The following is a 22,050-nucleotide window of genomic DNA, read 5'->3' on the forward strand; positions in this document are numbered from 1 at the left end:
TCTATACCACAGAGAGACGGCGCAAAGTACACACGACCCTCTCCACTCACTGCTCAATCTTCCTGCTATTGACAATAGAAAGCTCAGGATACGTGAAAGCTTCCAGAAGAGAGGTAAGAAGGTGCTAAGGATGCTTAGAAAAGATGCTTGGGAGTTAGAGAGGATATGAAGAGGAACCTCGCCCTCTGTCCAACAGGGCAAGGCTAAAAGCACAGTGCCTTGTAAACGTTGCAGAAAAGTGCCCCTTCTGAGTGGTCAAAGATAAAAAGGCACCACCCTTTATAGAGAAAAAGCTTCCTCATCTGGACAGATGAATTATAAAAAGGCTTAGGAGTGCAAATTAGAGCAGCATGGGCTTTTCTTTAGCACATGGCTGGCTCTACCTTACCAGACTGGGTCCATACTCTGATCCCTAATATACCTTGAGTGCTTCTTCCTGAATACTAATTTAAAACTCTTGTATTGAGATGCCCTAATCGTGTGTCTGTGTCTCCCACTAATCTGTAAACTCATCAAAGACAGAAACCACGAAGCATTGAGTTGGGTGCCTCTAGTACCTAGCACAGTGCCCACTCTATAGTAGGATCTTAATAATGTTTAACTTTCTATCCCTTGCAAAGCCATGGCATGTTTACAATAGCCTTTGCCTCTCTGTTAAACACTTCTAACTAGAAGAGGAAAGCCAACCGTGCGGAGACTTCAGACAGACACACACACACACACACACACACACACACACACACACACTCCACTCGACAGATTCAGTGAAGAGCCTTTTCTTTAATTAGGCACGTTTAAACGGCAGCATTTTGAATTATTAATGCACTCCCCTCGCCTTTCACGTAAGCACATATTCAGGTAGATGCTTAAAAATAAACTCCTCCAACCTTAACCTATTTTGTAAAGTCATGTGTTTCAGCATATCATTTGGAAACATTAAGAAAGGAACTAACAAGCTAGCAGTGATTATTTTAACATCTATAGCCTCTGACCAATATTTTTCTTAAGTCAACAAAAATGTCATCACTGTAATTGATGGGATTGTACTATAATTAGGGACACAATAATATGCATAGTAAATGTTTAGATTTATAATTTAGAATACAATAATCAGTAAATGAAATATTTGAAGAAGTTGTTATCAGGTATTTTTCCAAAAAGATATGTGTTAGGAATTCCTAATGACAGCACACTTTGAAACTTCACAATCTGCTCGAGTTTTAAAGGCAGGGATGTGTACAACCCGAGGTGTTCTGATATCTTCATAATGTGTTCAGTTTTTGTAAGTAGTCATTTATGTCAAAAGGTAACAAAGCATAAAAGCTATGCTGGGGTGGCAGTGGTTTCATAAAACTGCCTCAACAATGAAATTAGTAATATACCTCACTGTTTGATAGCATTTCTCTTTCAGATGATATCTACATGCACTTTCAAAACCTGGGGGAAAAGATATTACATTTTAATTTTATGGGTGAGCTACAGTAGGTTTACTTTACATTAATTGAAATTCCTGTGTGCGTAGTCAACATGATATCCAATGATTACCCAGACTTAAATTTTGAAACTTACTTTGTTTTTACTTTGTAAATAGGGAAGAAAGGATGAAAAAATAAAGTATGTGAACAAAATATAGTTATAAGAATAATCACCGCCCTAGCCAGTTTGGCTCGGTGGATAGAGCGTCGGCCTGCGGACTGGAGGGTCCCGGGTTCGATTCCGGTCAAGGGCATGTACCTTGGTTGCGGGCACATCCCCAGGAGGGGATGTGCAAGAGGCAGCTGATCAATGTTTCTCTCTCATCGATGTTTCTGGCTCTCTGTCCCTCTCCCTTCCTCTCTGTGGAAAATCAATAAAATATATTTTGAAAAAAAAAGAATAATCATCAGGATATTGCTAATATAGGAAAAATGGAAAATATTACACATATAAGAGGACATTGGTTATATAAATTATGGTAGAGCCATGCAATGGACTATACCATGCATCCATAGAGCAAATGTTGCACAATTATATCTACATTTTAAAAGGATGCAGATAGTTTGTTGTTCAGTTTAAAAGGCCAGTTTAGGAATAGGTATACTATAACTCTTGAAAATATTAAAAATGGTAATATTCCTGAAAAAAATAAGAAAAAGTTGAGACTCTTCTGACAGTAGCTTTTTTCCTTCCCTTTTGCTGCTCAACTACCATAAGTCTGGCTTTTGCCTCATTCACTTGACTGTTCTCACTAAGGACTAATGCCATCTACAGTGTCAACTATAAAATGAATGGACAATATTTGTAACAAGAAGAGGAGGAGGAGGAGGAGGAGGAGGAGGAGGAGGAGGAGGAGGAGGAGGAGGAGAAAAAAAAGAAAAGAAAAAAAAGAAAAGAAAAGAAAAGGTCCAAGCTGGAAATTCAAAAGGTGGGTATTTAATAAGATTCCCCAAGAAAGCTTGTTTGTTAAGTAAATTATTTAGCATATAGTAGTTAAAATTCTCTGTGATTACAGTTCATAGCATTTCTCTAATAACTTTGTTATTAGTTAGCATTACCTCATGTGAAACATAAACCACTTGGGATACAAATTTTCTAGGAGGAAGACACACTCGGTAAACTATTGCTTTTATCAGAAATCAAAGGTTTCCTTTCCCCCCATACTTGAGCTAGCGAGGCAGATATTAGTACCTCCTGATGCAATTTGGAGCCTTCAGGGGGTTTTGTTTTTGCATAATTAGCCACATTTTAATGCTACAGCAGAACACATTATCACCTTTACCAAGGAGAAAGCAGAAAATAGAAAGGCAAACATAAAACAAGACGGTCAGTAAAATTGGAAAACCTCAGTTCAGTCTACCTGTGGAGGGAATAACCAGTCCTTCCTCCTGTGTTTCCCTTTTGCTCTCACACTGCTACACTCACACCGAACATTCACTCCTGGTCACCACATGTGTGGAGGTTTTCCCCACACCAAGAAGCAGCACCCAATTACAATGGAGTGGGGGCGTTCCCCGCTAGCACCGAGCAATGCTTGGGACATGAGCTGGGTGTCCTAGAATTTAACTTGCTTCTGGCACCATATACCAGGTGATAACATCATATTCCACAGGTTAAGGCTCAGTCCTACAAGACTGCTCCCACCCCACTTCAGATGCCAGTCCCAAGTCCAAGTTGTTACCTGTGCTTCTGAAGTAATGGCTACACACTGGAGGTTACAGTGACTTCCTCCAACTTGGAATGTCAGTCACACACCCAGATGGTTACTTCCACTTGACTGGCCAGCTATGAAACAGAGATTCCCACAGTTCCCTTTGGGTTCAATTAATTTGCTAGAGCAGTTCACAGATCTCAGAGAAACATGTTACTTACTAGATCATTGGTTTATTATAAAACATAACTCAGGAACAGCCAGATGGAAGAGATGCAGCGGGAGAGGGATGGGGAAAGGACTGGAGCTTCCACACCTTCCCCCAGCAAGACACTCTCCCCACAGCTCCGCTCTGCCCCTATCCTTAGATGAGGTCCAAAAGTCACCTCATTTACAGTACAAGAGATACCTTGTCCCTCTTATCACTTAAGAAATTCCAAAGGTTTTAGGAGCGCTGTGCCAAAAATTGGGGTAAAGACCAAATACAGCATTCCCCCGTTACCTGTGGGGGCCATATTCCAAGCCCCCCAGTGGATGCCTAAAACCACAGAAGTTACTGAACCTCTATATAGACCAGTGATGGCGAACCTATGACACGCGTGTCAGAGGTGACACGCGAACTCATTTTTTTGGTTGATTTTTCTTTGTTAAATGGCAGTTAAATATATAAAATAAATATCAAAAATATAAGTCTTTGTTTTACTATGGTTGCAAATATCAAAAGATTTCTATATGTGACACGGCACCAGAGTTAAGTTAGGGTTTTTCAAAATGCTGACACGCTGAGCTCAAAAGGTTCGCCATCACTGATATAGACTATATTTTTTTCTATACATAAATAGCTATGATAGCAATTTATAAATAAGGCATAGAAAGAAATTGACAACAAAAACTAATAATAATATAGGACAATTACAACTATACTATAATAAAAGTTATATGACTATGGTCTCTCTCAAAATATCTCATTGTAAGGTATTCAATTTTTCATTTAAAGGAATCACTTCATGGCATCTCTTTGGCATTTTCTGCATTGCCAGCATCACTACTCTTGTGCTTTGGGGTCATTATTAAGTAAAATAAGGGTAACAAACACAAGCGCTGCGACACAGCAACAGGCCATCTGATAACCGAGCCATCTGCCAAGTGACTAACATGCACAGTGTAGAGAGACGCTGGACAAAGAGATGGTTTACATCCCAGGCAGGACAGAGCAGAACACATGAGATTTCATCACAATACTCAGAACAGTGCACAATTTAAAACTTGTAAATTGTCTATTTCTGGAATTTTCCATTTAATATTTTCAAACCACAGTTGATTACAGGTAACTGACACTAAAGAAAGTGAAACTGCAGATAAGGGAGGATTACTGTGTATATTTCTTATTATCACTATATTCACAATATCACAATCACCTTTAAGTAAAACAACCTCAGACCCACCTCTCCTTTGTTTCCAGGCTTAGGTGACTGGGCAGATGGTGTCCACATAAACCATCTCTTCTGACAAGGTCTCATTGCTTTGATGACCTTTGGGTTGCTAAGCAACTCCCTTTTCTCGCCCCCATGTCTGTCCCACTCATCAGTGCTCATCAAACGCTGGCCAGGTCATCCCACATACTCCATAATAAAAACACAAAGTAATTCATGGAATTTCCACATTCCACAGGTTCTTTCATGCTTTAAGAATATTTCATTTTGCTCTCCTTTTTTCTTAAACTTTGCAGAAACAATCTTGTAGTTGATATTGTTTTAACCTCTTACCTGCTTACCTTCCTTTAAGGAGTAACTTCTAGTCCTTTCCTAATGCTTAACATATCTTTTTAGAGTTTTTTTTCATTCTTTCTCAAATTTTCATATGGCTCATCTGTGCCTATGTAACAAATGTCATATGTCATTTTCCTGGTCAAAGGGTAATCTTTCACATAACAACCCTTAATTAAAAGTCCTGCCCTATAAAGGAGTTAGTATATCATTTTGTTTTTACAACAACCAGAATAAATAAGTTTAAAATGGTTCTTCCAGGGACACTTTAACAACACCAAGAACAACAACAAAACAGCTCTAGTGATGGGAACTCCAAATACTGTGGCAACCAGATGGGAGCTATTTTTGAACTGACAGTCCGCTCTCAGTGCCTCAAATTATACCACTGGTGTTACTCTTTTTATAAGTGGGCTCATCCCAGCTCAAAAGACTCCAATACCATTTCTTATTAATAGATCTGTAAGGAAGATTTGTGAGGAGGAATGTGTAAATTAGGGTAGGAAAAAATTTTCTCTCTAGTGTCAGTGCCATGCAGAGTCAATTAAGGACACCTTGGACATGAAATCCAATTTTTGTTATGAAGTTTTTTTTTAATTTACTTTTAAAATAAAACAATTTTTGAAACTTTTGACAAATATTTGTCAATAACTTACAACATGCTAGGCCCTAAAGATACAACAGTGAATGTAATGGACTTAATATGTGTCCTAGGGTAGCTTAAACTCTACCAAGGAAGACCCGATATCAAACATGTCACAAAAATGCCATGTATGGAAATTCAGGACACCAAGGGAGTATACGACAGGGAAGCTGAAGCTATAATTCTTAAGAAAAAAAATTAGATATCATTTCCTTCTACTTTTATTACAGTTTCCATAGTTGATCATTCCTCCCATAAAAACTACCATGAGGAAATACATTTGAGAAAAGAGAAATTAATCGAGGCCCTTTTCTGATTCTTGTTTGCATGTAACTCTACTCTTAATTTCTAAAAATGGTTACAACTCGGTAGGTAGTAAACATGTATTATAACTACAACAGCCAAAGCCAATTTAAAATATAACTGTATAGTGATTGAAATTCAAAAACATCATAAGCAGAAGTCTTTCAGCATTTTGGCAGATTAAGTGGATGTTTTTTTCCCAAAAACGATTTCTCAAGTACAAATAAGACCAGAAGTGATTACATCTCCTTTTACCAATATGCTGGTAAACACATCTTAGGAAGAGAGAATCATATGATGTCTCTGAGGAAAAAAAAAGAAAGAAAATGTATCTGACAAGGCAATTAGGGTTCTTCTGTAACTTTCCAAGCACCAAAGATTCCCAGGTATAAACCTTTCCTTCACAGAGCACGTGCTCTGTTGAACAGGAGGACTCAAAGGCCTCTGTAGAGTATGGTTTGACCAATATGTAAAGGAGAAGCCCACCTAAACTATATATATACATAAACATAAAGAATATAGGCTTTACAAGTATATATATATATATATATATATATATATATATATATATATATAAATATATATATAAATATATATGTATATATATGTATATATATACATATGTCTATGTATATATATGCATATATTCTATTTTTTATTATTTCCATTGTCTGCATGACAAGTGAATAAGTCAAAATAGCTTCAGTAACTGCTAATGAATATTTTGATGCAATAACACCAGCTAGATGATTCAAAACATTAAGAAGACATTATTATTTTATTTTATTGATTAATTCATCAATTAATTGTGATTGCCTGACCTATGACTTGAAGCAAAATCTGCTTCTATTTTGGAGTGAAACGACGAAAACCTTAACAAGAATGTTCATCCTGTCAAAACAACAAACATGGATTATTCAAACCCTCCCTTCCTAAAGGCCAAGTAAAGAAAGAATGGAAATGACAGCCATGGGTCTATTACTTTTCTCATTCTTTGGTAATAGCAGCGTACAGAAAGATTACAGACATTAAAATTATGTATTTTATTTTATAAAAGTCTTTTTTTTTCTAAACTCCAAGGGAAAAAAAGATAGCTTTTGACAGCCAGAACTTTGAAGAATCAGTGAGGCAAAATATGCTTCAAGTTCAATTATCTTTTAAATGGTGCTAGAAAGTCATTTTCAGAGTTAACTTTAAAAGAGTAGTCACAAAATGACATAAATATTTCACATTGAGATAAAAATAATGCTATGAACCTTAATTTCACATGAAATTATGCAGTTGAATAAAAATAATTAATTATGTTTCATAGCAATATTACTAAGTAGAAAATAACACCACCATTAATAAAGATTGAAAGAAGGCTAACTATTGCACATCAGTAGTAGTGAAGCAGCCTGCATAATAGTCCATGAGACAGAAATGAAGCACTATTCTTAGTAAAAGGCCAAGAATATACCCCTAGTGCATTGAGTTACTTTACCTCAAAACTTTTAATTTATCCCCTTCTACAGAGAAGCTAGAAAATGTTAGGGCATATTTTTAAAAAAATAACACATATTTTAAAAACTCACAAATCAGTGCTCTGTTATGTTTTCTAAGTGGTTGCTAGGACTGTATATTTTCATTCAGGATGGGATCTCATAGAAGCTCACTGTTAGCTTCTTAAAATATCTAGAGGCATTAAAAATGGAAACTCAGTGGTTGCCAGGAGTTAGGTGGAAGGAGGGATAAATAGGTGAAGCACAGAGAATTTGTTGAGCAGTGATAATATTCTATATGATATTATAATGGTAGACATATGTCATTATATATTTGTCTAAATCCTTACAATGCACAACACCAAAAGTGGATCCAGATGTAAACTATGGACTCTGGGTGATAAGGATGTGTCAACATAGGTTCATCATTTGTAATAAATGCATCACTCTAAAGAGAAATGTTTATAATGCAAGACACTATGCATGTGTGAGGACAGGAAGAGTTTGGGGAAATCTCTACACCTTCACCTCAATTTTACTGTGAACCTAAAACTACTGTGAAAAAGTTAAGTATTTTTTAAAAATAGAAATTCAACTCAGCAAAGTACACAGTTTTTTTAAACTGATATTTCAGTTATGGGAAGGGCCTTCTGAACTCTCTACACACTATTCTAAGTACTCAATGAATAAGTAATACTCAAATAATACACATTCCCCCCTCCCCCCACACACATATATTAGGAGTAGCCCAAGTCTGATAAACAAGTATATTTACTCAACTTGATCCAAAGGTAGTTTCTACTGACTCCAAACAACTTAATTAATTCAAATAGTAAAGAATGCCACTCTCAGGCCAAGTATAGTAAATCAGTGTAGATTTTTAAAGTCTAGGTCACAAAACCAAATACAGGTTCTCCCGCTATCTAAAAGTATAGTGTTTCTATGAAACCTTTTGTAAACCAGAATGGTATACAGCAAAGAAACAATTACCACCTATATATATAAAAGCCTAAGCGACCTTTAGGACCTGATGACCAGACGACTAGCTGGTAGCTGACACACTCTGACCACCAGGGGGCAGATACTCAAAGCAGGAGATGCCCTCTGGTGGTCATTGCACTCCCACAGGCAACCTCCCATGGCCGGCCAATCTCCCATGGTCCCTCCCCTTGGCTGGCCAACCTCCCGCGGTCTGGCCCCCCTCTCTCCCCCCTGCCAGCTAGCTCCAATTGGCCCGACTGGGACTGGATGAGATGGCCCCAATGGCCCAATTGTCAGCCAGGCCGAGGGACCCCACTTGTGCATGAATTCCTGCACTGGGCCTCTAGTTAATTCATATGGAAACATGTTTGAGCAGACCCCAAAAATAACCTACCAAATCATATCAAATACACTTCATCATGTCCAGTTTTATGCTAAGGGTAACACTGATAGATACCTTAGGGCACATCTTTGCCAAGGACCTCACAAAAGAAATCAAGATAAAGCACAGATGTTCCCGTTCAAAGCTATGGCAGCATGAGACTGAGATGCTGGGTGTTGTTCCCAGGAAGGAGCTGGGCAGGGCCACTCTCAATGCTTGGGGTGCCTGCTGCCTCTATAAGGCTCAGTGCAAAACAAAGAAATGCTGGAAGTTATCTTCACTTTTCTTCATTTTTTTTAAGCATAAATCCTCTTCAGATTTTTTTCAGGTATTGAAAATAGGTGCTAAGGTAGTTCTATGGTAAATGTTTCCCTCCACGTCCCGCGTGGTTCAGGGTTCAGGATCTGGAAGAGAAGCCGCACACAAATGAAAGAGAAAAGACAAGAGATAATTTGGAAATATTGGGGGACCAGGCGGGCAAGTCCAACTCAAGGAGAAGGACTTCTCCTGGTGCTCAGGCCATGCCAACCTTTTATTGGTTCGGGATACACCCATAGCCCTTAGGCAGGCAATTTCCAGGAACAGGCAGACTAGCCCATCAGCAAGGATTTACATAATAATAAATGGGGAAGTTGCTTCAGCTACCATTGTCTGGACTAACAGAGGTGGTGCACAGCTCTGACCTTTGCTAGGCCTTCAAAAGTCACCAGCCTTCCGGGTTTTCTGTCCACACCTCTCTGCTAGTGAAGACAATAGGCAGTCTCCCACAAGTTCTTTCATTAAAAGTAAAGTGAATTGAGAGATGCCTGTACACATCTTGGTTTTTTAGAGTTCAACTCTCCAACCAGCCTTGGAAAAATGTTTTTGGTGAAGGTGAAAGGGCGAAGGCTACGCCCTCCATCTTGCCCCAGGGTAAGGGCTACGTCCTCCATCTTACCTTGGCCACGTGCTTGGCAAGAAGGTTCTTCCCGGAAGTCTAAGACTCTGCTAGCCACACCCAGGAACAAGACATCAACTTGCGCCTGGCCAATCACAGTCCTTTCTCCTCCCCTTCCAACCCCCCCTTTATAACCCGTCTCAAGGCGGGGTTCTGTCTCTCAGCCACTTGGCCTGCCGTTGTGTCGGTGAGTCTGGTGGATGGGGAGCCGAACTAGCTCGAAATACAGATTCTTATGCTTTTGCATCGATTGGCTGGCTCCCTGATGTGGTTTCTTGGGAATCTTGAAATCTGGGCATAACATTTGGGGGCTCGTCCGGGATTCCCAAGACCATGTAGGGACTCCCCCAATTCGTAGAATCTGCGTGGCCGCGGTAAGTGTCTTTGTGTTGTGTTTGTCTGTTCTGTGTGCTTTATCTGTTCTGTGTGAGCTCACTTCTGAAATCTGTATTCGCCCACATTGATCATGGACGCACATGGGGGTCAAAGGGCGGGAGGAGTCGGGGGACGCCTCGATCCTCCATCTGTATCTGTAGGGGTGTAATTTTGCTTCCGAAAAGTCGGAAGGTCTGTAGAAACCCCAATCTGAGACGGGCGGGTCGCACCCGCTGGTTGGTCTGCAGCCACTGGGTGGCGAGCAGCCATTGTTTTCGGTTTACAGGCGGTTCGCTCCCGCTTCGGTTTTCGCTTCCATCGAGTTGGAAGGCTGTATTTTCGGGCCCATTTAGTTTTCTGTGTTTGTATGTTTCTTTCTGTGAACTTACTGGACGGACGTTATGGAATGGACTCAAACTGCTCCTTTGGGTATTGTGATTGATCATTTCAAGGAGATTGGGGGAGGCTGTAGAGCTCCCTCAGGAGTTGGGAAGTTGTTATTGTTTAAACTCTGAATGAATGTCTGGTAAAGGTATGTGAGTGTAAAGGCAGGGGAGGGGTCCCCGCCCGCCTGCGCGCCTCCCAGGCAGGGAAGGTGAGCAGGGATCACTGTGCCTCGGGCCGCAGGAGAGGAAAGATGCGCCTGGATGCGGAGGCTGAGGCCGGCGCACCGAGGCCGCTTGCTGCGCAGTCGGGGCGCCGGGCACCTGGGGGCAGGTGTGCAGGAGCGCGGTGGGCGGCAAGCGCAGCCCTCGCCCCGGGGCCCGGCTGCGCCGTGGGCCCAGGCGGCTTGGGCTCCGCGGCGGCGGCAGGGCGTTGGCCCCAGGGCTTGTGGCGAGCGAGTGGAGCTGGGCGGAGCACGGGGGTCAAGGCCGGCGAGTCCCTTGCGGGAGGCCGGAGCAGCGAGGCCCCCGGCAGCGTCGGGTCCAGGGGAAGGTCTGGGAAAGGTCCCGCACGGAGCCCGCGGGACGGACACCTGGGGGCGGCGGCGGCGGCGGCTACTCTGGACGGGAGCAGGGCTCTTCACGTGGAGATCACCCCAGCTAGATGATAGAAGTTCAATGTATCCTTCAATGCTAAAGTATTGATTTGAAAGTCCTTCTTGTAATTGAAAAGTTTTAAAATGCATCCGGGATTTCTGTGCACGTGTAGAGGGAAAAGGCCAGTTTAAAAATGAGTGCGCATAGTTTTGAGCTGAACTTGACCTTTTGCTGTGTACAGAATAAAAACCCGAGACTGTTTTGGCCTTAAAAATGGCAGATGAACCTGACAAAGAAATGTTTGGATTGAATTGGGAAAAATTATGTTATTGTGGTAACTAAATGCCTTTGCTTATTGGTACAGCCACCATTTTGGGCTGCAAGCCTTGGCAGCCGCCATGTTGGCCACATGGTTTGCCGCTCCCCTGGGGGCCGCCATCTTGAAACAGCAAAGGCTCCGCCCTCTGATTTAGTCAGGGGTGGAGCTTTAAGGCAAAGTTTTATGGGGCTGCAAGTGTGCTTGTTTTGCGGATTTATTTTTAAGCTAATTTCTTAAATCTAGAAAGCCCTGCTTTCCTTAAACTAAGGACAATTAAAGGTTATGTCAAAGTCTTTAAAAGGGACTGATAGTAGTAATCCAATTTCTAAAGTCAGATAGAAACTGTGGCTTCATACTGATCTTCAAGGGCATATTTTTCCTTTGCCTGGGAGGGACAGTGCAGCTGTCCCAGGGTCGGGAGGGCTCCAGCTAACTTGCAACTCAGTGTTTGGGAGACCCAGGAGATGCCTAAGTTTGACCTAGGTTACCCAAGGACTCTAGATAATGTGTTTACCCACAGCTGTGGTTTGGATTGCATGCTGTCTCTGCTTCTGTAAATTGATCTGTCCTTAATGCTTAAATATGTATCCTTGTTATTGAATTTGGATATATTGTCAATCTGAGGAATGTTAATTATTTACATATCACCTAAAAATTAAGGCTAAAAGTTCCAACTAACTAAAAAGCATGGCTTTGGTGTGATGGGAGGAAAGAAATGTTAAATGAATGGTAGGCCAGTAAGCTGGAACTGGTCACTGGTGGTGGATTGTGAGAAGCGCTGGACATTTCCTAACTTCTCCTTCCTTGGTACCCCTGAAACATCAGAGGGTACTTCTGGCCTTGATTTTCTTAGTTTTTGGTTTTGGATTTGTTTGTTTATTTGTGATGAAAACCGTTTCTATCTAAATGAGACATAGGTCAAGAATCCTGTCCTGGGATGTGGGAAAGGCCCCCACATCTGTTCCTGTCAGGCCCCCATCAGGGGACTTGGGGACGGTGTTCCTGTTATCTGCTCAAGAGCCCAAGACTATAAAGATACTTGTTCACTGAAAAGGTGTAAGTATGTTTGTAAACACCTCTGTCTGTTTGTTTGCTGGGAACTTTGATTTGCTATGTGATATTCTGTGCTGGGTTGGAATTTTGAAATTCTGGGGTAAACTTAAAAGGTATTTATGGCTTTTACATTTAAGAGTGGGGCTCACAGTTCCTCAAGGCAAAGATTTAATGGCCCTTCCCCATGCCTGTGCTTAATTAGATAATACAGGCCAGTACTGATTAAAGGAAGACAATGGGCCTTGGAATCTGTAAAGATGGGCGGGAATGAAGCTGGTCAAATATACTGAAAGGATTTGGTACCTATTGCTGCTAGCAAAGAAGGGGCTGATATCTCCTTCTAGCGCATTCCCTTGAAAGAGGCCTGGTTGCTGCTCTGCCACAAAGGGAACTGGTAGAAATGAACCATGGAAACTGGCGAGGACTGGGTGGCTCTCCTATCATGTTTGGCAGACCACCCCCTGTCATTCCTAACCTTAAAGCTGACTTTCTTGCTGCAAGAATTGTCTCTTTCCTTGAAAGGGCTCCAGAGGGCGCACGAGGACATTTGGCCACACCTCGGCGCCACCCAGGAGACTGGCCCAACCCCAACTCCTCATCAGCACAGACCAGGAGATTGGGTCTACGTCAAAAGGCACCACCTGGAGCCTCGATGGAAAGGTCCCTACACCCTACTCCATGGTGCTGACGACCCCACTGCTCTCAAGGTAGACGGCGTCTCGACCTGGGTCCATCACACCCACGTCCGGCCAGCGGACCCATCCACGGTCCAAAAAGACTTCATCACCAAATGGAGCGTCGATCGAGATCAACGCAACCCGCTCAAGCTCAAGCTACGGTGTGCTCCACCTGCCTGATGCTGGTAACATGACTTGCGATCACTCCTGTCGCCAGGAGCCCCCACTTAGACTTAGATGATTCCTGCATCTTCATGGACATGGCTCCAAAGAGACAAGGACAATTTATAGGAAGGCCAAGAATAGACTTTAGTGGAATTTGGCTGCCTAAAGTGGCCATGATGCCAATATTATATTTCATTGTATTGATGTGTTATATTGACCTTTAATTCTCTTGCAGGTGAATGTATGTTGGCTGTCCTGGAAGGGAACTATGTGGGGTAACCCCCCAAAAGTAAAGGGTGCCAGCTGCCAAGAGGACAGGTGCCCAAATGGGCAGGAACGGTGCCCATCAGGTTTTGGTCTCTGTTGAGAGACAGCTAACAGTTGGCAGCCTGTGTACTGCTTGCAGGCCTTTGTGACCATGCCCATGTCAGGGGTAGTCTGAAAGAAGCCTGTTTAGAATAGAAGGTCTAAGGCATGGTTATGCATAGAAAGAAAATTTAATGCCAACAATTACTGTTTTATTAAAAGAAATTGGCAAGGAAAGTCAGAAAATCTTAGAATAGATCAGTATGTCTTTCTTCTTATGTAATTCCTCCGAAATTTGGCAATGCTAACATGGCAATACATTTCTTTGCATAGATTCAATAAGACCGGTTCCTAATAGTGGTTTTATTAATAGAAAACTTTGACTGGAGTATCATGTTTTAAAGAGCCCTGTCTGAGCTCTAAAGACTTGAAGCCAGTAAAAATGCCACGAAGAAAGCCTGGTATCCTGCTTGGAAGCCCTGAAGATGGCTGGCGCTGGAGTGTCAGGCCCATGCCCTACCATCACTGGCGGTTGGTAAGAGTAGAAGGGGAGCAGTAGGGATGCCTCTGCATTCCTGCGGAACTCCCACACACTCTGGGCCGCAACAAGTAGGGGGGCTACTGAGATGGGCTTAAAGCCTAGAGCGTGGGCTCAGGTGGAGCTGCTGCAGGTGAGGGATTCACCTAACTCAGCAGATACTGCAGGCGGGCCTGATGGCAGCTGGGTGGCGTGGCTTCCTGGCCCTACGGGGCACATTAAAATTCAACCATGAGATTCCAGCAAAGGTAGTCAGTTACCATTCTTGTTGTGTTTATGCAAACATCAGGAATCTTGATTTGGCTTTTTGATAGCCATGGAGGAATTTTAAGAAGAAAAATCCTATTTCAATAAAGCTAAAATGGTTTCTTCCCCTTCCACCAGACCATTTGTTAAGATATGCCCAGTACGGGCCTCTAGCAATGGTGGAATAGAAATGCAGGTGGAATAGAAATGCAGTCCGTCTCATGATTGAGCCGGAAGTTCCAAGACAAAGGGGGGAATGAAAGGGCGAAGGCTACGCCCTCCATCTTGCCCCAGGGTAAGGGCTACGTCCTCCATCTTACCTTGGCCACGTGCTTGGCAAGAAGGTTCTTCCCGGAAGTCTAAGACTCTGCTAGCCACACCCAGGAACAAGACATCAACTTGCGCCTGGCCAATCACAGTCCTTTCTCCTCCCCTTCCAACCCCCCCTTTATAACCCGTCTCAAGGCGGGGTTCTGTCTCTCAGCCACTTGGCCTGCCGTTGTGTCGGTGAGTCTGGTGGATGGGGAGCCGAACTAGCTCGAAATACAGATTCTTATGCTTTTGCATCGATTGGCTGGCTCCCTGATGTGGTTTCTTGGGAATCTTGAAATCTGGGCATAACAAAGGGAGTGCTATGTACAGAGTTATGACAGAATGAAATAGCATTATAAGCATGGAGAACTGGACCCCTACAAAGGAGAGCTAAGAGTCAGGGAGGGCAACTAAGATGCTACCAATAAGAGTGAGGTTCAAATAAGAAAGCATTATTCAAAATGAGAAGAAGGTGACAGGTGTGAGAAACATTTCCAGCTTTTTTATAGAGTCAACAGAATCTTGACACGATAATTTCCAACTTGTAGGAAAGATCAAACATTTGTAGTGCTAGGCATTGAGAGCAGAACTAACCGGGAAGAGCGAAGGACCAAAGGCCATAAAAATGAGTTAAGTCAGGTCCACAAATCAAAACACATTGCTATTTTTTAAGAGAAGATTGAAGTATGGTACCTATTTGCTTTGTTTAATAATGGACAGGTTATTTTGATTTTCTGAATTGTATAAATCATCCCATTCGATTGAATGCCTTATTGATTGAATGACTATCCCATTGATTGTGATCTTACTGGTTATTGAAGCACATTCTTCTGTACCTGGGAAACAGGACAGCACAATTACCCTAAATTGTTTTAGTGGCCACAGGTGGTGCGTTCCAGCTGACTCAGTGGACCCGAGGGCTCTAGATAACGTGTTTCTATCAACTCAGTGATCCGGAGACCCAAAACTGTAATTTAGATAACATGCCTAAGTTTAACCCAGGTTACCCAAGGGCTCTAGATAATGTATTTCTGTCAATTCAGTGACCCCGAGACCCGAAACTGTAATTAACATGCTTAATTCTGCTTCTGTAATCTGCTTTTTTTGTGAGCCAGGTTCCTCATTCCAAACCCTAAGATGTAATCAATACCTGTGTGATTTTTTGCCTATATAATCCTGGAACTGTGACTAAATGGTTACTATGAGATTTGGGAATGTCCCCTCATAGTCCCGGATTGCAATAAATGTGACTCTTTAATTCGACTTCTTGAGGCGTCCTTCTGTGATTCGAGGGGTACATTACAACAAGATAAACCTAAAAAGTTGAACTAGAAATCACTTTCCAATTTTTTCCTGATAACATACTTCCTCTATGGTTTGATGCAATTAAATTCAACAAACTTTTCTCTATCCCTAAATGTACAAGGAATTGTGCTCAAGGTGGCATGGGAAGCAACATTGGAAGACTGAAGAATGAATTAGACATAAATAATCAATTTGCTCATAGTATATAAGAGAGATAAATATATGCTTAACTAGTGAATTTAATTGTACTAAGTTCCATAATAGAGATATAAGGTAATAAACAGTGAGAGGAAAATTAATTCTTAGCCATGTTTTAGAAAAATACATTAATTACAACTGCATTCTAAATACTTTGATTTGCAGAAATAGTTGGCAAACTTATAGACTTATACCAGGATACCAGGATGACAATGGGACAATTTCTTAATCTCGTGTGAATTCTCAATTTACTTATTCAGAAAGTCAAGGATTGTGTTAGCTCATTTTAGCTTACCTTTAATTCTAACAACTTTCTACTTCTATTTAACTGTTATTGAAGGGGATACAGAGAGTTTAGAATAGAGAACATTAACAGGGAAAGACTTCCTAGAGATTATTAGATTCTAAAGGTACTGACAATTCTTTCCATTACAAACTGAGAGATAGTCATCTGAACTTTGCAAATTTTCAAAACTTTTCATGTTCCCAAATTATCTGCCTTTAAGCTCAAAAGAGATCCAATGTCAGGTGCTTGCACCAACAAGCATTATCTAGTTGACATTTAGGGCAGGATTACTAAAGAATTATTGTGCATTTAGCAAAAAGGCTAATAGCAGCTAGAGCTAGACACATAGAGAAATACTTCCTCTTTTTCATTTCTTCATTTACTCATAGAGTCTTCATTCCAGTTTAAACTTTTATGCCTTAATTTAGCCATATGTTGGAACAACTTGATTGTGGTTAACAAAGGAGTACAGATTTCCTATTTATAGTAGAATCAATTGGCTGGGCTAGTCTCTGAAAGGAAGTATTCAAGATAACTGTATGTAGGGTTATTTCCACATGCACTGTTCAAAGACTTCTTCCAAAATCCTTTTACTTCCTCAATGCTTAAAATAAACCACAGTGAGCTTTCTAATGACCTCAATGCAAAATATATGATTTATGTATATGTTGTATATATAGATATAGATATGCACTTTAACAATTATTTTAAATACTGCCTAGTGTCTGCCTAATATTTGGATGTAAGGAGAAAATTAATTTTGTATTTCTGGTGAGATGAGAAAAAATTGATTTTATCTATCAAGTTTAGCATAGACTTGTATATAAAATTTAAAAAACATACAGATGTTTACTCAAAACCATTTAAATTAAAATTTAGTTAGATGTTAATATTCTCTCTAGTCTTCTGGCAGAACTGTTCCTAAACTTGACATTTGACTAATCTCTCCTTTTTGAAATTCTTCTTAATAGGCTTCTGATACAACACAATCCTGTCTTTCTCTCCATCTTTCTCAAAACTCTAGACTATTTTTCTTCCCTTCCAAATAATCAAAGCCCTATACTTTGGTCTCTCCTAAGTAGTCTTGCCCTATGCCAACCTTGATGCATTAGCTAATTCAAACTCATTTTATCCTAAGAAGGACTATATATAAATCATTCCAGCCCAATTAAACTTGGCATCCTTTTCTCTGAAGATTGTAAGAAGAAATAGTAAGAAGAAAATACGATAAGAACCACATTTACTGATAGTTATAATTGGTTTAAATTAAAAATAACTATATAAATGCAAGTGAAAAAATCAATATTCTAGTGGCTGATAATGTAATTCTAAGATAAAGCCTTATTTTTCACTAGCCTCAACCTATTTTCTTAAAGGAATAAAATATTTACCTTCATTGATTATGATTTATACCATCACTCATCAGCCAAGCATGGAAGAAAAATATGTGTTATGTTTCTTTTAATTCTATGAGATCAATAACAATGACACGAATTATTAATCAACCTTTGATGATTTATTATTTATGCCATTGGCTATTAGATGCAAAATACTCTAAACTAGGGTTTTTTTGGTGGTATCACCTGCTGTTTTATTTTTTCATTTAATTTATTGGGGTGAAAGTGGTTAATAAAATTAAATAGGTTTCTATAATACATTATCTGTATATTTTATTGTGTGTTTACTACCCCAAGTCGCCACCCTGATACCTTCTTCTACCTCCCCCCTCCCCCTTCTCTCTCTGGTAATCATCATACTGTTGTTATCTGTGTCTATGAGGTGTTTTGTTTTTAACCAGCTTTTTTAATAACTAGCTTTCCTTATTCATTTTTATTTTCTCTACTGAATATAAAAAATCTTATCATCTTCAACAATAGCAATAAACATTTTTTGGTAAGCTTCTAACAGCAAGGCTGTTTGCTAAAAAGTAAAGATGCAAAGATATAAATATTGTCCCTCAGGGAGTTTACAGTACACTGGGATTAAAAAAAAAAACACCTAAATACATGAAAATACAAATAAAATACAAGGCAATATAAAAGTGACAAATGCATGTTCTTAGCGGTAATATGGGATTCTGAGAAAGGAAGAGCTTTCCTAATATTAGGACAAAGAGAGCATGACAAAGGACTTAAAGCTGGAGCTTAGTGCAAAATTAGTAGAATTTGTACTAATGAAATAGACATCAATTTATTGAAAAAAAAATGAAGAAAGGCTTTTGGCATTCTGGATAAAGAAACACGTGAGAGAACAATAGATTACAAGAAGGTGCTGTGAACCCAACCCAAACAACAGATGAGAAGGGAAAAGCAGGCCCTTACTTCTCAGGAGTTGAGGATATTTATCACATGGTAGGATATTCCTATAGCCTCACTAGCTTCTGCAAAGGCTCTGCTCTTAACAGTTGAACAATTTATTGCCTAATTATTTCGTTTGCCCTTTTGAGGAGCCTCTCTGCAGGACACTTTCCCAGAGTGAGCGTACAAAACGTGGGCCCCTGGAATGTCACCCCCCACACACACACTGCATTAAAAGCAAAATAACCTTTTATCAAATGCTTTGTGACCATTTAGAATATTGAATTTGTGTTTTCATCGTGGAGTTCAACAGGAATATAGCCAGTGGGAAGGACTTAATTACAAATGATGTCTTTCTCATGGTTAGGCTGGTCATCTCCAGGGACGCTTTAATGAAGTGCGGAGCCCGCAGACAGGAAAGGTCAAATGGCTTCCCTCCCCACTACCCCAAAGTGCACATAGCTTCACCTTTATGCCAGCAGATGGTCAAGCAGGTACAATACTAGCCTGAGGTGGAAATTCCAGGGGACTGAAACTCACATGGTTGTAGTTCTCTTCAATTCAGTGGATAATAGAGCAGCCTCTTTTAGAGTTAGAAGAGGAGGTGATTTTAAATATAAATGTATATTTCGTTCTAAGTGTTATATGCTGGAAGGAATGCCATTCTGCTGGTGAATTTATTACATATTCATGGTATCTTAGATCGATATTCTTTAAATGGTGAAAATTTCCTGCTATGTTTATAGTATGCACACATTTAAGTTTGTATTAGGTTAAGCCAGATAAAATTGCCTTTTTGGATTGGTCAAAAATAGTTGAATATTCCATTTTATTGGGTTCAGTCTGGTTACTCAAATTGTCTAACAATTGGCAAAAGAATACAAAGTTACATTTTATGACACCATTCTGATTTAATTTTCATTCTTAAAAAATACTTTTGTACACGATCTTTTCAAAATGTGCAGATTCATATATCCATTATCTCTAACTTTGTGTTTGCTTTTTCAGAACTGTCCTTGATTTTCAACTTTGATTTTTGAGCTTTATATCTCTACAATAGCCAGGTAATTTATAGGAAAATGTGACATAAAGTTTAAGCACATAAGTCATTTTTAAAATATTTGGTGTGTTTTTTTCTTGAAACTAAAAAAAGCTGGTCATCCTGCCTTCTCCAAAGTAAAAACAAAAACACCTCAACGTGCAATGGAAAACATGGGTTTCCACATGAATTAATAATGTTAATAACTAGAGGGGATCTTTATTTACAGAACACCCTTTTGATATGGTTTTCCTTTGAAAAGATATTTGGGTCTTTAATATATTTTTAACTTACACCTTTGTAAAATAGTTGGTCATGAAAAAGATTTGTATTTTATTTACTTACTCAATTTGTTTAACCAAAGCTTATTATGACTTTGTTTGATACATAATAACACTGACTGGTCAAAGTAATGTGTTCCTCTGTAAAGCACTATTTAGTGGAACGTTCATTAACAAAACACACAAAAAATTTTAAAGACTAAAGGTAATTCCAATGTAAATTTTCAATAATGAGTAAAAATGAGCCCCAAAAGAATGAAAATGTACATTAATAATTAAATTAAGCCTGAATAACACTTAAAACACACATATTGCCCTAACCGGTTTGGCTCAGTGGATAGAGCGTCAGCCTGTGGACTGAAAGGTCCCAGGTTCGATTCCGGCCAATGGCATGTACCATGGTTGCGGGCTCATCCCTAGTAGGAGGTGTGCAAGAGGCAGCTGATCGATGTTTCTAACTCTCTATCCCTCTCCCTTCCTCTCTGTAAAAAAATCAATAAAATATATTTTAAAAACACACATATTGACAGATTAAGTACTTATGATTAAAAATACTGGAGATCTTTTAACAAAGACCAGCAACCAGGCAACTTGGAAGGGGAGGTAGGAAACAGGGGTGAGGAAGGAAGACAAGGAACAACAGAGGTGAGTAGCCGCCATTATTTCTTGAAGCTTATCTCAATTGAGGTTATACCTGAAATTGAAAAAAAAATTCTAATGTAACTCATTGTGGTCTAAGTTGCAAAACAGATGTTTTTGTGTGGCTAACAATTTCTGAAGAGAATGCACTGTGTGCTCTTAATGTTCTGATGACATAAATATAGGAAACAGACTCGAGATAAGGGGACAAGGGCCATCTATGGGCCAGCTGATTTGATTTATCCTCAGGGCAATTCCCAGAAATTCTTTTTTTAAGCTGAGGGAACACGATCAGTATTTAAACTATCCTTATATGATCGCATAGCCACACACCACCAGCCTTACCACCTTTATGGAGCTTTAATATAAAGGATATCTGTTTTTTAAGTCTAATTCCTTTATGTTCCTTAAAACACATAACATTCTGGACATTTACAAGAAACTGCATAAGCGCTCTTTTCATCCTTAACAAGCAGAGGTGTATCATATTTATATTGGCAGCCCTTGAAATAACCACAAAATTAATGACATAAAATTACAAATCTTTTAGGGGCCTATGGGGGCGGGGGGAGACAATAAAACAAAAAATCAATGAAAAGAGGCGTCTTGCCTACTAGGTTTTGAAATTACAAGAAAGGTATTGAATAGCCTGTTGGAGGATTCATTTTTAATTATTTCATTTCGAAAATAACTGTCTTCGTTTAGTGAGGGTTTGTGAGTAGCTGGTTTGTCTTTGGAATGAAAGCTTTCCAAGAGGCACGTGTTAAATTTCCAAAAATCCGAATGGGAGGCCAGGGCGAGCCGGGGCACAAGAGCTGGAGAACTGGTGAAACACGTCAGGGAAAAGCAGGAAGATTTCTTACTGTTTTTTTAGACCTCTTTCCCGCCTCTCTCCAAAGAGGAAGCTGCCTCGGTGGTTTAGGATTTATCTTTAAGACAATAGCGCCGCTAGCCGCCTCCGCACAGCTCCGACTGCGCGCTCCCTCTCCGCGCGCCCCTCCGGACCCGCGGCCTCTCCAGCTCCGTAGCCCTAGGGGTCACCTGCCCCACCAATCGCCTGCCTCACCTGCTCCCCTGTCCCATTAACGACCCTCCCTACTAGCTCGTCTGCCCGCGAGAACCCCTGCTCCATCAAGCACCCCTCCCGCACCAACCCTCTGCTCCCTCATCCTCTGCCCCAGGAGACCCGCTACCCCACTGGTCCCCCGTCCGGCCGGCGCCCCAGCAGCGGCGGTTGTGATGAGCCCGAAGTCCGCCCCGCTCCTCACCCAGGCGGGTGGACGGGAGCCTGGAGCGTGGCCGCGAGCCCCTAGAAACCTCCAGCGCCCACAGCGCCCACAGCGCCCACAGCGCCCTGCACCCGCCTCTCCTGCCCGCCAGCCTGCGCCTCGCCTGGCGAGCGCCCCTCGGGCTT

This window comes from Myotis lucifugus, unplaced genomic scaffold (assembly GCF_000147115.1).
Source record: "Myotis lucifugus unplaced genomic scaffold, Myoluc2.0 scaffold_0, whole genome shotgun sequence".
In the NCBI taxonomy this organism is placed as follows: Eukaryota; Metazoa; Chordata; class Mammalia; order Chiroptera; family Vespertilionidae; genus Myotis; species Myotis lucifugus.